The following is a 13,369-nucleotide window of genomic DNA, read 5'->3' on the forward strand; positions in this document are numbered from 1 at the left end:
TTGTTTCCTGCCTTGTTAATTTTCCCCATTCTCACTGGTGTGAGGTGGTATCTCATTGTGGTTTTGATTTGTATTTCCCTGATGGCAAGTGATGCAGAGCATTTTCTCATGTGCATGTTGGCCATGTCTATGTCTTCCTCTGTGAGATTTCTGTTCATGTCTTTTGCCCATTTCATGATTGGATTGTTTGTTTCTTTGGTGTTGAGTTTAAGAAGTTCTTTATAGATCTTGGAAACTAGCCCTTTATCTGATATGTCATTTGCAAATATCTTCTCCCATTCTGTAGGTTGTCTTTGAGTTTTGTTGACTGTATCCTTTGCTGTGCAAAAGCTTCTTATCTTGATGAAGTCCCAATAGTTCATTTTTGCTTTTGTTTCTTTTGCCTTCGTGGATGTATCTTGCAAGAAGTTACTATGGCCGAGTTCAAAAAGGGTGTTGCCTGTGTTCTTCTCTAGGATTTTGATGGAATCTTGTCTCACATTTAGATCTTTCATCCATTTTGAGTTTATCTTTGTGTATGGTGAAAGAGAGTGGTCTAGTTTCATTCTTCTGCATGTGGATGTCCAATTTTCCCAGCACCATTTATTGAAGAGACTGTCTTTCTTCCAATGGATAGTCTTTCCTCCTTTATCGAATATTAGTTGCCCATAAAGTTCAGGGTCCACTTCTGGATTCTCTATTCTGTTCCACTGATCTATGTGTCTGTTTTTGTGCCAGTACCACACTGTCTTGATGACCACAGCTTTGTAGTACAACCTGAAATCTGGCATTGTGATGCCCCCAGATATGGTTTTCTTTTTTAAAATTCCCCTGGCTATTCGGGGTCTTTTCTGATTCCACACAAATCTTAAAATAATTTGTTCTAACTCTCTGAAGAAAGTCCATGGTATTTTGATAGGGATTGCATTAAACGTGTATATTGCCCTGGGTAACATTGACATTTTCACAATATTAATTCTGCCAATCCATGAGCATGGAATATTTTTCCATCTCTTTGTGTCTTCCTCAATTTCTTTCAGAAGTGTTCTATAGTTTTGAGGGTATAGATCCTTTACATCTTTGGTTAGGTTTATTCCTAGGTATCTTATGCTTTTGGGTGCAATTGTAAATGGGATTGACTCCTTAATTTCTCTTTCTTCAGTCTCATTGTTAGTGTATAGAAATGCCACTGACTTCCGGGCATTGATTTTGTATCCTGCCACGCTACCGAACTGCTGTATGAGTTCTAGCAATCTTGGGGTGGAGACTTTTGGGTTTTCTATGTAGAGTATCATGTCATCGGCGAAGAGGGAGAGTTTGACTTCTTCTTTGCCAATTTGAATGCCTTTAATGTCTTTTTGTTGTCTGATTGCTGAGGCTAGGACTTCCAGTACTATGTTGAATAGCAGTGGTGAGAGTGGACATCCCTGTCTTGTTCCTGATCTTAGGGGAAAGGCTCCCAGTGCTTCACCATTGAGAATGATATTTGCTGTGGGCTTTTCATAGATGGCTTTTAAGATGTCGAGGAATGTTCCCTCTATCTCTACACTCTGAAGAGTTTTGATCAGGAATGGATGCTGTATTTTGTCAAATGCTTTCTCTGCATCCAATGAGAGGATCATATGGTTCTTGGTTTTTCTCTTGCTGATATGATGAATCACATTGATTGTTTTACGGGTGTTGAACCAGCCTTGTGTCCCAGGGATAAATCCTACTTGGTCATGGTGAATAATTTTTTTAATGTACTGTTGGATCCTATTGGCCAGTATCTTGTTGAGAATTTTTGCATCCATGTTCATCAGGGATATTGGTCTGTAATTCTCCTTTTTGGTGGGGTCTTTGTCTGGTTTTGGAATTAAGGTGATGCTGGCCTCATAGAATGAATTTGGAAGTACTCCATCTCTTTCTATCTTTCCAAACAGCTTTAGGAGAATAGGTATGGTTTCTTCTTTAAATGTTTGATAAAATTCCCCTGGGAAGCCATCTGGCCCTGGACTCTTGTGTCTTGGGAGGTTTTTGATGACTGCTTCAATTTCCTCCCTGGTTATTGGCCTGTTCAGGTTTTCTATTTCTTCCTGTTCCAGTTTTGGTAGTTTGTGGCTTTCCAGGAATGCGTCCATTTCTTCTAGATTGCCTAATTTATTGGCGTATAGCTGTTCATAATATGTTTTTAAAATCGTTTGTATTTCCTTGGTGTTGGTAGTGATCTCTCCTTTCTCATTCATGATTTTATTAATTTGAGTCTTCTCTCTCTTCTTTTTAATAAGGCTGGCTAATGGTTTATCTATCTTGTTAATTCTTTCAAAGAACCAACTCCTGGTTTTGTTGATCTGTTCCACAGTTCTTCTGGTCTCGATTTCATTGAGTTCTGCTCGAATCTTTATTAACTCCCTTCTTCTCTTGGGTGTAGGATTTATTTGCTGTTTTTTCTCTAGCTCCTTTATGTGTAAGGTTAGCTTTTGTATTTGAGTTCTTTCCAGTTTTTGAATGGATGATTGTATTGCGATGTATTTCCCCCTTAGGACTGCTTTTGCTGCATCCCAAAGATTTTGAACGGTTGTATCTTCATTCTCATTAGTTTCCATGAATCTTTTTAATTCTTCCTTAATTTCCTGGTTGACCCTTTTATCTTTTAGCAGGATGGTCCTTAACCTCCACGTGTTTGAGGTCCTTCCAAACTTCTTGTTGTGATTTAGTTCTAATTTCAAGGCATTATGGTCTGAGAATATGCAGGGGACAATCCCAATCTTTTGGTATCGGTTCAGACCCGATTTGTGACCCAATATGTGGTCTATTCTGGAGAAAGTTCCATGTGCGCTTGAGAAGAATGTGTATTCAGTTGAGTTTGGATGTAAAGTTCTGTAGATATCTGTGAAATCCATGTGGTCCAGTGTATCATTTAAAGCTCTCGTTTCTTTGGAGATGTTGTGCTTAGAAGACCTATCGAGTATAGAAAGAGCTAGATTGAAGTCACCAAGTATAAGTGTATTATTATCTAAGTATTTCTTCACTTTGGTTAATAATTGATTGATATATTTGGCAGCTCCCACATTCGGGGCATATATATTGAGGATTGTTAAGTCCTCTTGTTGAATAGATCCTTTAAGTATGATATAGTGTCCCTCTTCATCTCTCACTACAGTCTTTGGGGTAAATTTTAGTTTATCTGATATAAGGATGGCTACCCCTGCTTTCTTTTGAGGACCATTCAAATGGTAAATGGTTCTCCAACCTTTTATTTTCAGGCTGTAGGTGTCCTTCTGTCTAAAATGAGTCTCTTGTAGACAGCAAATAGATGGGTCCTGCTTTTTTTTTTTTAATTTTTTTTTTTAATTTATGATAGTCGCAGAGAGAGAGACAGAGGCAGAGACAGAGGCAGAGACAGAGGCAGAGGGAGAAGCAGGCTCTATGCACCGAGAGCCCGACGTGGGACTCGATCCCGGGTCTCCAGGACTGCACCCAGGGCCAAAGGCAGGCGCTAAACCGCTGTGCCACCCAGGGATCCCCGGGTCCTGCTTTTTTATCCAGTCTGAAACCCTGCGCCTTTTGATGGGGTCATTAAGCCCGTTCACATTCAGAGTTACTATTGAGAGATATGAGTTTAGTGTCATCATGATATCTATTCAGTCCTTGTTTTTGTGGACTGTTCCACTGAACTTCTTCTTAAAGGGGAATTTTAAGAGTCCCCCTTAAAATTTCTTGCAGAGCTGGTTTGGAGGTCACATATTCTTTTAGTTGCTGCCTGTCTTGGAAGCTCTTTATCTCTCCTTCCATTTTGAATGAGAGCCTTGCTGGATAAAGTATTCTTGGTAGCATGTTCTTTTCATTTAGGACCCTGAATATATCCTGCCAGCCCTTTCTGGCCTGCCAGGTCTCTGTGGAGAGGTCTGCTGTTACCCTAATACTCCTCCCCATAAAAGTCAGGGATTTCTTGTCTCTTGCTGCTTTAAGGATCTTCTCTTTATCTTTGGAATTTGCAAGCTTCACTATTAAATGTCGAGGTGTTGAACGGTTTTTATTGATTTTAGGGGAGGATCTCTCTATTTCCTGGATCTGAATGCCTGTTTCCCTTCCCAGATTAGGAAAGTTTTCAGCTAGAATTTGTTCAAATACATATTCTGGCCCTCTGTCCCTTTCGGCGCCCTCGGGAACCCCAATTAAACGTAGGTTTTTCTTTCTCAGGCTGTCGTTTATTTCCCTTAATCTATCCTCATGGTCTTTTAATTGTTTGTCTCTTTTTTCCTCAGTTTCCCTCTTTGCTATCAACTTGTCTTCTAGGTCACTCACTCGTTCTTCCACCTCGTTAACCCTCGTCGTTAGGACTTCTAGTTTGGATTGCATCTCATTCAATTGATTTTTAATTTGTGCCTGATTAGCTCTAAATTCTGCAGTCATGAAGTCTCTTGAGTCCTTTATACTTTTTCCTAGAGCCACCAGTAGCTGTATAATAGTGCTTCTGAATTGGCTTTCTGACATTGAATTGTAATCCAGATTTTGTAACTCTGTGGGAGAGGGGACTGTTTCTGATTCTTTCTTTTGAGGTGAGGTTTTCCTTCTAGTCATTTTGCTCAGTGCAGAGTGGCCAAAAGCGAGTTGTATTGGGAAAAAGAGAAAAAGAGAGGAGAGAAAGAAGGAAAGAAAAGAGAAAGAGAAAAAAAAGGGAAGAAAAAAAAACGAAAAAAAAAAAAAGAAGAAAAAGAGAAAGAAAAAGAAAGGAGAAAAAAAAAGGGGGTGGGGGAAGGAAACAAATCAAAAAGCAAAACAAAACAAAACAAAAAAAAGAACCACCGGGGAGTATCTTCTGATTCTGTGTACTTTAAGTCCCTTGGCTTCTCCTGGAAGTTGTCCGTCTAGCTGGTGTTCTGGGGGAGGGGCCTGTTGTGCTGATTTTCAGGTGTTAGCAGTTGGGGGAGCTGCTGTGCCCCTGCCTGGTGCAGGGCTCAGTGGGGGTTGTTTACCCCGTGAGGCCGCAGGAGGAACAGCCCCAGTGGCGGGGCAGCTCTGGAAACCTGGATTCAGCTCCGGCAGGAACTCCGTCTGCAGGGCCTGGAGGCTCCGGGGCGGGGCCGCTGATGTGCTCAGCTGGGGCAGGAGCGTCCTTGCTGTCCTGGGCCCTCCCGGCCTCTGCCTGTCCCGGGGGAGGCGGGATCCTGGGCTGTGTCCCGGCGCCCTGTGCTCCGGAGCCTGCGCTGTTGGATTCGCGCTTCCGCCCCGCAACCCCCTCCGCGGAGCCGCCGCCCAAGCCCCTCCGAGCTGCTCCTGGAACCGCGCAGCCCCCTCCGCACGGAGCCTCTTCCTCTGCCCAAGCCCCTCCGAGCTGCTCCCGCCCCGCAGCCCCCTCCGCGGAGCCGCCCCCGAGCCCCCCCGAGCTGCTCCGGGTCCCGCCGTGCGCGCTGCAGCCCTTAGGGAGCTCGGCGCATCTCCCGGGGCGCAGGTGTCTGTTAGTGTCCCCGGGAGCCCGAGGGCATCCCCGCCCTCCTGGGTCCTGCTCCACCTCCCCACGAGCCCCTTTCCGCCCGGGAAGGTCGGTGCAGCTCCTGCGTCTCCGGGACGGGGCTCTCCTGTCCTGGGGACCCTCGCCCCAGCCTCAGCCCGGCTCCTCGCGGGGCCCCTCCCCCTTGGAGGCCTTTTGTTTCTTTATTTCTTTTTTCCCGTCTTCATACCTTGATAGAAGCACGAACTCTTCTCACTGTAGCATTCCAGCTGGTCTCTCTTTAATTCTCAGGCCGAATTCATAGATTTTCAGGATGATTGGAAGGTTTTCTAGGTAATTTGGTGGAGACAGGTGATTTGGGGACCCTACTCTTCCGCCATCTTGCTCCTCCCCCCCGCAAATTGAATTTAAATTAAAAAACTGGGACGCCTGGGTGGCTCAGAAGTTGGGCACCTGCCTTTGGCTCCGGTCATGATCCCAAGGATCCAGGATAGAGTCCTGCATCAGGCTCCCTGTGAAGAGCCTGCTTCTCCCTCTACCTATGTCTCTGCCTCTTTCTCTCTCTCAGTCTGTGTCCCTCATGAATAAATAAATAAATCTTTAAAAAAAATAAATAATTAAAAAACAAAAGAGTAAAAGGAAAATGCTAGAGAATTTTGATAAATTTTTAAATGATTAATAAAAGAAATAAACACAATTTAAAACATATTCTAGGGGATCCCTGGATGGCTCAGCGGTTTGGCGCCTGCCTCCAGCCCAGGACGTGGTCCCGGAGTCCTGGGATTGAGTCCCATGTCGGGCTCCCGGCATGGAGCCTGCTTCTCCCTCTGCCTGAGTCTCTGCCTCTCTCTCTGTCTCTCTGTCTCTCTGTCTGTCTCTCTCTATCTCTATCTCTGTGTGTGTGTGTGTCATAAATAAATAAAATCTTTTTTAAAAATATTCTAATAAGGGCAGAATTTAGATAAAAATATCCTGCTAGACAGAGTCAAAAGGAATATAAAACAGCATCCAATAAATAAGATCAATCTGGTTTAAAAATTACTCAATAGACTAAGAAGTACAATAAAAATTAGAAAGTTAAAGGAGTAAAAGTGAATACTATTAGCTAAAGTATTCAAAATTAAATCTTTTAAATGCATAAATTCAACAAAAATGTGCTTGAAAAAAACAAGGTGTGAGATATGAGCAGCATTACTCAGGCCAAGACTAAGAGCCCATCTACATATGCCTGGCAGAGGCAAGGACAGAAAAGGAATGGAGCTGGGCTGAGTTCTCCTCCTGGAGGGTCCCCCAAAGCAGACTCTTACCCTCAGGTAGCAAAAATACAGAGCCCAGAACAGTTGCTCCCCCACAGGCCTGAGATCCCTCCAAAGCTCACCTCTCACCCTCCTATGTTAGAATAGAGGCCAGCAGCAAAACTGTTGAAGGGCAATGTGCAATCATGGCCTTACCGAGGTCCTAATACAAGAGAATGCTATTGATGCTTTTGTCAGTCTTGCGGGGCTCTGTCCTCTTCATCCCCCTTTCCAAAAACAGCCTAGCATCTATTCCTTCACTCAACAAGTCCTGGTTAAGTGGTGCATATGTGCTAGGTATTGTGCTGGCCTAAGATGTCACAGTGAACAGATCAGACCAGGCTCCCATCTTTGTGGAGCTCACAGCCTAGCAGGGGATGCTGATGGGTAAAACAATGTTGTCAATGGCTAAGGTGAGGATATTACAGCAGAACTTGGCAGGAACACCTAGTCCTCACCTCGTTGGGGAAGGGTGCTGAGCAGGTAAAGTGTCTAAAAGGGATCAACCAATTCCATCGTGTGTAGGGGTAGAAGGGAGAGTTTCCCCACACATAGAAGTAGTTCTCCAATACCAGCTACGCATCTCACAACTCAACTCAATTCTGACACCATCTACCTGGTGATACCATCAGATTCCACAAAGACTCAGTCCTGCAAGACTGCCCCCTCCCACTTCAGATGCCAGCTGCAAGTCCAGGTTGTCACCTGTGTTTCTAACAGGCTACATATTAAAGGTTCTAGGGGCACCTGGGTGGCTCAGCCAGTTAAGTGCTTGCCTTTGACTCAGGTCATGATCCTGGAGTCCTGAGATCTAGCCCTGAGTTGGGCTCCCTGCTTGTCAGGGAATCTGCTTCTCCTTCACCCTCTTCCTCTCCCCCTCACTAGTGCTCTCTCTCTCTCAAATAAATAAAATCTTTAAAATAAATAAAAGTTCCAACAACCCTCTCTTCAGCTTTGATTAATTTGCTAGAGTGACTTAGGGAACTCAGAGAAACATTTTATTCACTAGATTACTGGTTTATTATAAAAGGATATAACTCAGGAACAGCCTGATGGAAGAGATACACAGAGCAAGATATAGAAAAAGGACACAGAGCTTCCATATCCTTCAGATCACACCACTCTTATTGAATTTCCACATGTTCACCAATCCAGAAATTCTCCCAGTCCATCCTTGCAGGGTTTTTATGGAGGCTTCATCACAGAGATATGATTGATTAAATGATTGGCCATTGGTGACTGACTCAATTGCCAGCCCCTCTGAATAAATACATAAATCTGAAAGAAAGAAGAAAGAGAAAGAAAGAAAGAAAGAAAGAAAGAAAGAAAGAAAGAAAGAAAAAGAAAAGAGAAAAGACAGAAAGAAAGAAAGAAAGAAAAGAAAAGAAAAAACGAGACGAGAGATAAGGAAGAGAAGAGAAGATAGGAAGTGCCAGCCCTCTCGCTCTCCTATCCCCTCTCAACGCTCCTCCTCTACGCTCCTCCCTCCTCCTCTTAATATAGACAAGAAAAGACCCAATCCTCTAATAACAAAATGGATTCCCCTGGCAACCAGCTCCCATCTGGTGACCGAGGGGCTTTACAAAAGTCACTTGGTTGACATAACAAAAGATACCTTTATGGTGGTCAGCATTTAAGAAATTTCTACAATTTTAGGAGCTTAATGCAAAAAACTGGACAAAGACCAAATATGCATTCCTTGATATAAATCAATATCACAGTCATGGGGGAAAAGGTCTGATATGAGACCTAAAAACTGCATAGGAAGTGGCTGACTAAAGAGGGGAGAAAGAGTGTTCCAAGCCAAGAAAACAGTGTTTATGAAGGCCAAGAAGGAAGAGAAAGCATGGCACATGTTTATTTGGAGAAATGATAAAAAAAATCAGAGAGATGGAGAGGAGGCCAGGTAGGGAAGGGCCAGCCAATAGCTTAGGCTTCCCCCATCCCACACACTTTGTTTAGGCTTTACTACACAGAAAAAGACCTGACCAGCCTGCTTATCTCCAGCACAACTGTGAGGAAGGAAGATTAGACTCATCCTGACTAAGGTTTACAAGTTTAACCAAACTCTACTTTAAGAATTGATTCATAAGCAACTGTTTGATTTGGTTGCATTTCTGGGGCAAGGTTCATTTCACTTGGAGACAAATAACTAATCAAACTAAGCAGTCCACCTTTCAAACATTTGTTTTGCTGAAATAACTTGGAGCTCTTAAATGAAAATAACTGATATAAACAGCTTCTAAAATCATCTCTGTGATACTTATAATTATTACAGACAATTTGACATATGGGAAAACTTTTTTCCATCATGGGGTACCTAACAATGGTTGTGACATTAACCAGACTTACATCTCTACAGTCAACATTTTCTGTGTTTCAAAATGTCCCTAATTTCAAAAAAAAAAAATGTCCCTAATTTCTTCCTTACTTCAGATAGCTGGAACTCAGATCCCTTGTACAGACACATCTACCCCTGCACAGATATATCTATCATTCTCAAAGCATCCCATGTATGTTAGTTCCTTGATAGGTGAATATTTGTTACACAATAAAAGGTTTTAATACTCAAATAAGTTTAGGAATTGCTAGGTTAAATCAAGATAAACATTTTTTTTTACAGTCTGTATCCCCAACACTCAGAACAGGACCCAGCACAAAGTGGGCACCAAATAAGTTCTTGTTGAATTAGTGAATGTAGAATTCCATAAAGCCATTTATTCACATGCTCTGTGACATATAAGAAGGGAACTGAGTGTGCAGCATTCCATGGGGCTTCCCTTAGGACTAGCATTGAAAAATCTTGCCCTAATCTCTAAATCTATAAGCATTAATCATGATAAAGAAGACAAATAACCAGAAATCAAAATGAAGAGTCAAAGGAAAGAGGGTGAAATTACATAGTTCCTAGAATTACCCACACGTTTTTGGACCTTGCCATTCATCTAAGAGCAATCTTCTAAGAGACTACTCTTCCCTCAGCAGGGAGAATTTGGGTGTCAGGGTAAAGATGTATATGCCAGACATATTTTGCCTCCAGATACTAATTTATCACATGTCCAGTTCGGCTCAAAAAAGGTTGCCACATCAGAAATTAAATTGGTCCTAGATACCAAAATTGGTAAGGAGTGTTTATAAGAGTTCTAGAAAGCTTTATGATGCAGAAGTAATGTGTTATGGAAGCAGAAACCCATGGGAAATGGGAACCTATGTCTTTCCTAGTCCCATTCCCATAAAACCAGCATTCTGTCTAATCCAAGACCTGAAAAAATATCATCAAGGTAGTTCAGTGGTTCTCAAACTCTAGCATACATCAGATCCACCTATAGGGCCTGTTAAAATACAGATTGCTGGAACATTAAGTTTCTGACTTAATGGAATTTACATTTCTGTGAAACTCTCAGGTGATCCCAATGGTGCCAGTTCTTTGCTTCCTCATCACTACATGTACTTTCAATTGGTTTTATAGCCACAAGTCTGGTATAGACTCATGGGTCCAACCATGCAGTAGGATCTGGATTTAATAACTGATACATAATAGGCACTCAGTAAAAAATTTGATTAAATTAATAAATAATTATTTGTCTAATCCTTAAGATCCTCAGAGTGGGATCTACTTTGAGAATATGTACCCCATTTCCCCTGATGAAACTGGAGTCCAGTCCTTTATCCTAACTTGTTCAACTGGGATCATGACCCTCTCTCCCTACCTCCAGACCTTACAGGGACTGTGTGTCCAAAACCAGATATTTTGACCAGTGACAAAGGATACGACAGAGCCCAAGTGGGATAGGCTTTGGACCACGGGATTTAGATTCCCAGCCTGCCTGGTAAAAGCAATTCCATCATGATCCAGTTTGTTCCTGGTTGTCCCTAGTTCCTGGTTGATTCCTCTCTTGCTAGGCCACTCTTGAGCTCCCCAGCAGGATGCTGGCTGAAACTTCACAGCTATTTTGGGACATGAGGCAGATATCTGAACCATGTGCCAATGATGATTTTGAAATAGAGACTTGACTAGAGATCTTGAAAGCCTTCCCCATCAGCCAGAATAAACAGCAGTTTACTTTATTATTTTCTTTTTTTACTATTTCAACCATGCTGTGAGTGCACAGACCCCAATAGCTAATTTCATTCTTCCCTGCCAGTGACTCAGATATGTGAACTGTGTAGAAGAGAAAATCATGCCCCTGGAAGAGCAATATACTCAGGCGTTGATAGATGGGAAAAGTAAATTCCAAGAATAAAGATTTTTCCCAGAAATAAAAATTCAAATCTGTTGTTTATCAATCTCCCAACATTTTAATATTCCCCACAATCCCACATCATTGAGGAAGTCCAGGTAACCGCCTCTGTATAGACACCTGATAGAAGAATGACCCATCTGTGCTAAACCACAGCCTTCCCACTCCTTTTCTGATGCAGCTTACCACTGTTTCCCTTGGAAACCAAAGAAGCAGCTGCCTGCAAAAAACATCTCTCTCCCTCCTGACTCAGTAGTCCAAAGGACAAGCAGTTTATTTTCTTGCTCATTGAAAACATCTGATGTTGGGGGATGGCATGCACGTGGGGGACAAGACAAAAGATATTACCACAGTGGGTCAGATATATTGTGCATTCTGCCTACTATTCTTTCTTAGACGATTTCATGTTCCTCTTCATTTTATGTACTACATTATCAATTTCTTCTCTGTGTTGTAAAGATTTGTGTACACAAACCTTCTCTGCTAGATCTTAGTCACTTAAAATCGAGGGAGGACATAATCCTCTGTTCACCATTCACTACATATTAATACGTTATAATAATATCATGTAATTAATGTAATATAATTATAACCCAATAATGAAAGTTTTAACATCCACTGATGATTCTTCCCTGAATCAACTATTACCATAATGGCTTCTAAATATGTATTTTTCTTCACTATTTTACTTTAATCAGTTAGAATTCTTTTTTTTTCTTTTTTTTTTTTCAGTTAGAATTCTACTCTAAGTTCAAAAAAAAAAAAAAGAATTCTACTCTAAGAAAGATCTTTCCCTTCTCCTTCATTTATTCGTTGACTTACTCATTTATAAACAAATATGGACTCACGGATTATTATTTTATGCAATGGGTTTAACCTGTTTCTATCAACTTTTAATGATGAAATTGTCATGGATTATTATTTTATGCACAAGTTATAATCTGTTACTGTCATTGTTTAAAGCTCAAATTGCCCCATATTTGGCCAGAAGGAGCCCCTCGAAGCTTCCCTTTGACATGTCTCCAGCTTGTTTTAAAACACTACTTTCCATCACAGGTGTTTCAATAAAACACTTATTAATTACAAAAAGAGAAATGGTAATTTTACAGTAGATAAACCTGGTAGGTATCAGCTCAACCAGTTATCAAAGTTAAAATCATCAGTGATGGTGTCTCCTGATACTATGCAATGAGAATGACACTTCATCACTTTGATGGTATTTCTGCCAAAAAATGAATAACCTCAATCTAATCATGAGGAGACATCAGAAAAATCTATTAAGGGACATTCTACCAAAGAACTGGCCTATACTCTTCAAAAATGTCAAGGTCATAAAAGACAAAGACTAAGAAATGGTCTTGGATTAAAAGAGACTAGAGACATGATACTAAATGTAATGTGTCATCCTGGACAGGATACTAAATCAGAGGGAAAATAGAGCTATTAAATATTATTGGGGAAATTGGAAAAATTTTAATAAACTTCGGAGATAAGAGTATTATATCAATGTTAATTTTCTGATTTTGATAATTGTAGTATGGTCATCCAAAAGAATGTTTTCATTCTTAGGGATTTAGACACTGAAGTCTTAGGAGGGGTAGGGAGTATCATGTCTGCATCTTACTCTCAAAAGGTTCAGAAGAATGATAAGACAAAAGTGATAACTTGGTTGAAGGGTACATGGGAAAATGAGTGAAAATATGTGGGAATTTTTTGTGCTGCTCTTGCAGATTTTCTATAAGTTTGAAATTAGTTCAAAATTAAAAGTTACAGGGGAAGCCCGGAGTTTAGTGCCGCCTTCAGCCCAGGGCATGATCCTGGAGACCCGGGATTGAGTCCCACGTCAGGCTTCCTGCATGGAGCCTGCTTCTCCCTCTGCCTGTGTCTCTGCCTCTCTCTCTCTCTCTCTCTCTCTCTCTCTCTGTGACTATCATAAATAAAAAATAAATAAATAAATAAACCATTTAAAAAAGTTACAAAAATTGAGTTGCATAAAAGTTATTTATGCTTCACTACATTCTATAGAGGATTAAAGGCAATTTATAACTCTTTCTATCTAACAGGATTTTTTCAATTAACTGTCTTCAGCTGAGTTCTCATGGAAGCAGACACTAAGCCAAGTATTTGAGTACAAGTAGTTGATTTGGAACATGATCCTAAAAAGCATCTTGACAGAAGTTCTTCAGAGGGAGAGAAAATGATTAGGATCTTGGTCAGGAACTTGGATGTACATAAAAGGAAATTGGATCTACATTAAGAAAGGAAGAACATTAGAGAAAGTATAAGTGAAGATAAAATAAAATATTTTTCTTACTCTTAATTGATCTAACAAATAACAATTTGTTCAAAATAATAATATCAGGACACCTGGGTGACTCAGTTTGTTGAGTCTCAGTCTCTTGATCTGCTCAAGTCTTGAT

Source organism: Canis lupus, chromosome 11 (genome assembly GCF_011100685.1).
Source record: "Canis lupus familiaris isolate Mischka breed German Shepherd chromosome 11, alternate assembly UU_Cfam_GSD_1.0, whole genome shotgun sequence".
Taxonomy (NCBI): Eukaryota; Metazoa; Chordata; class Mammalia; order Carnivora; family Canidae; genus Canis; species Canis lupus.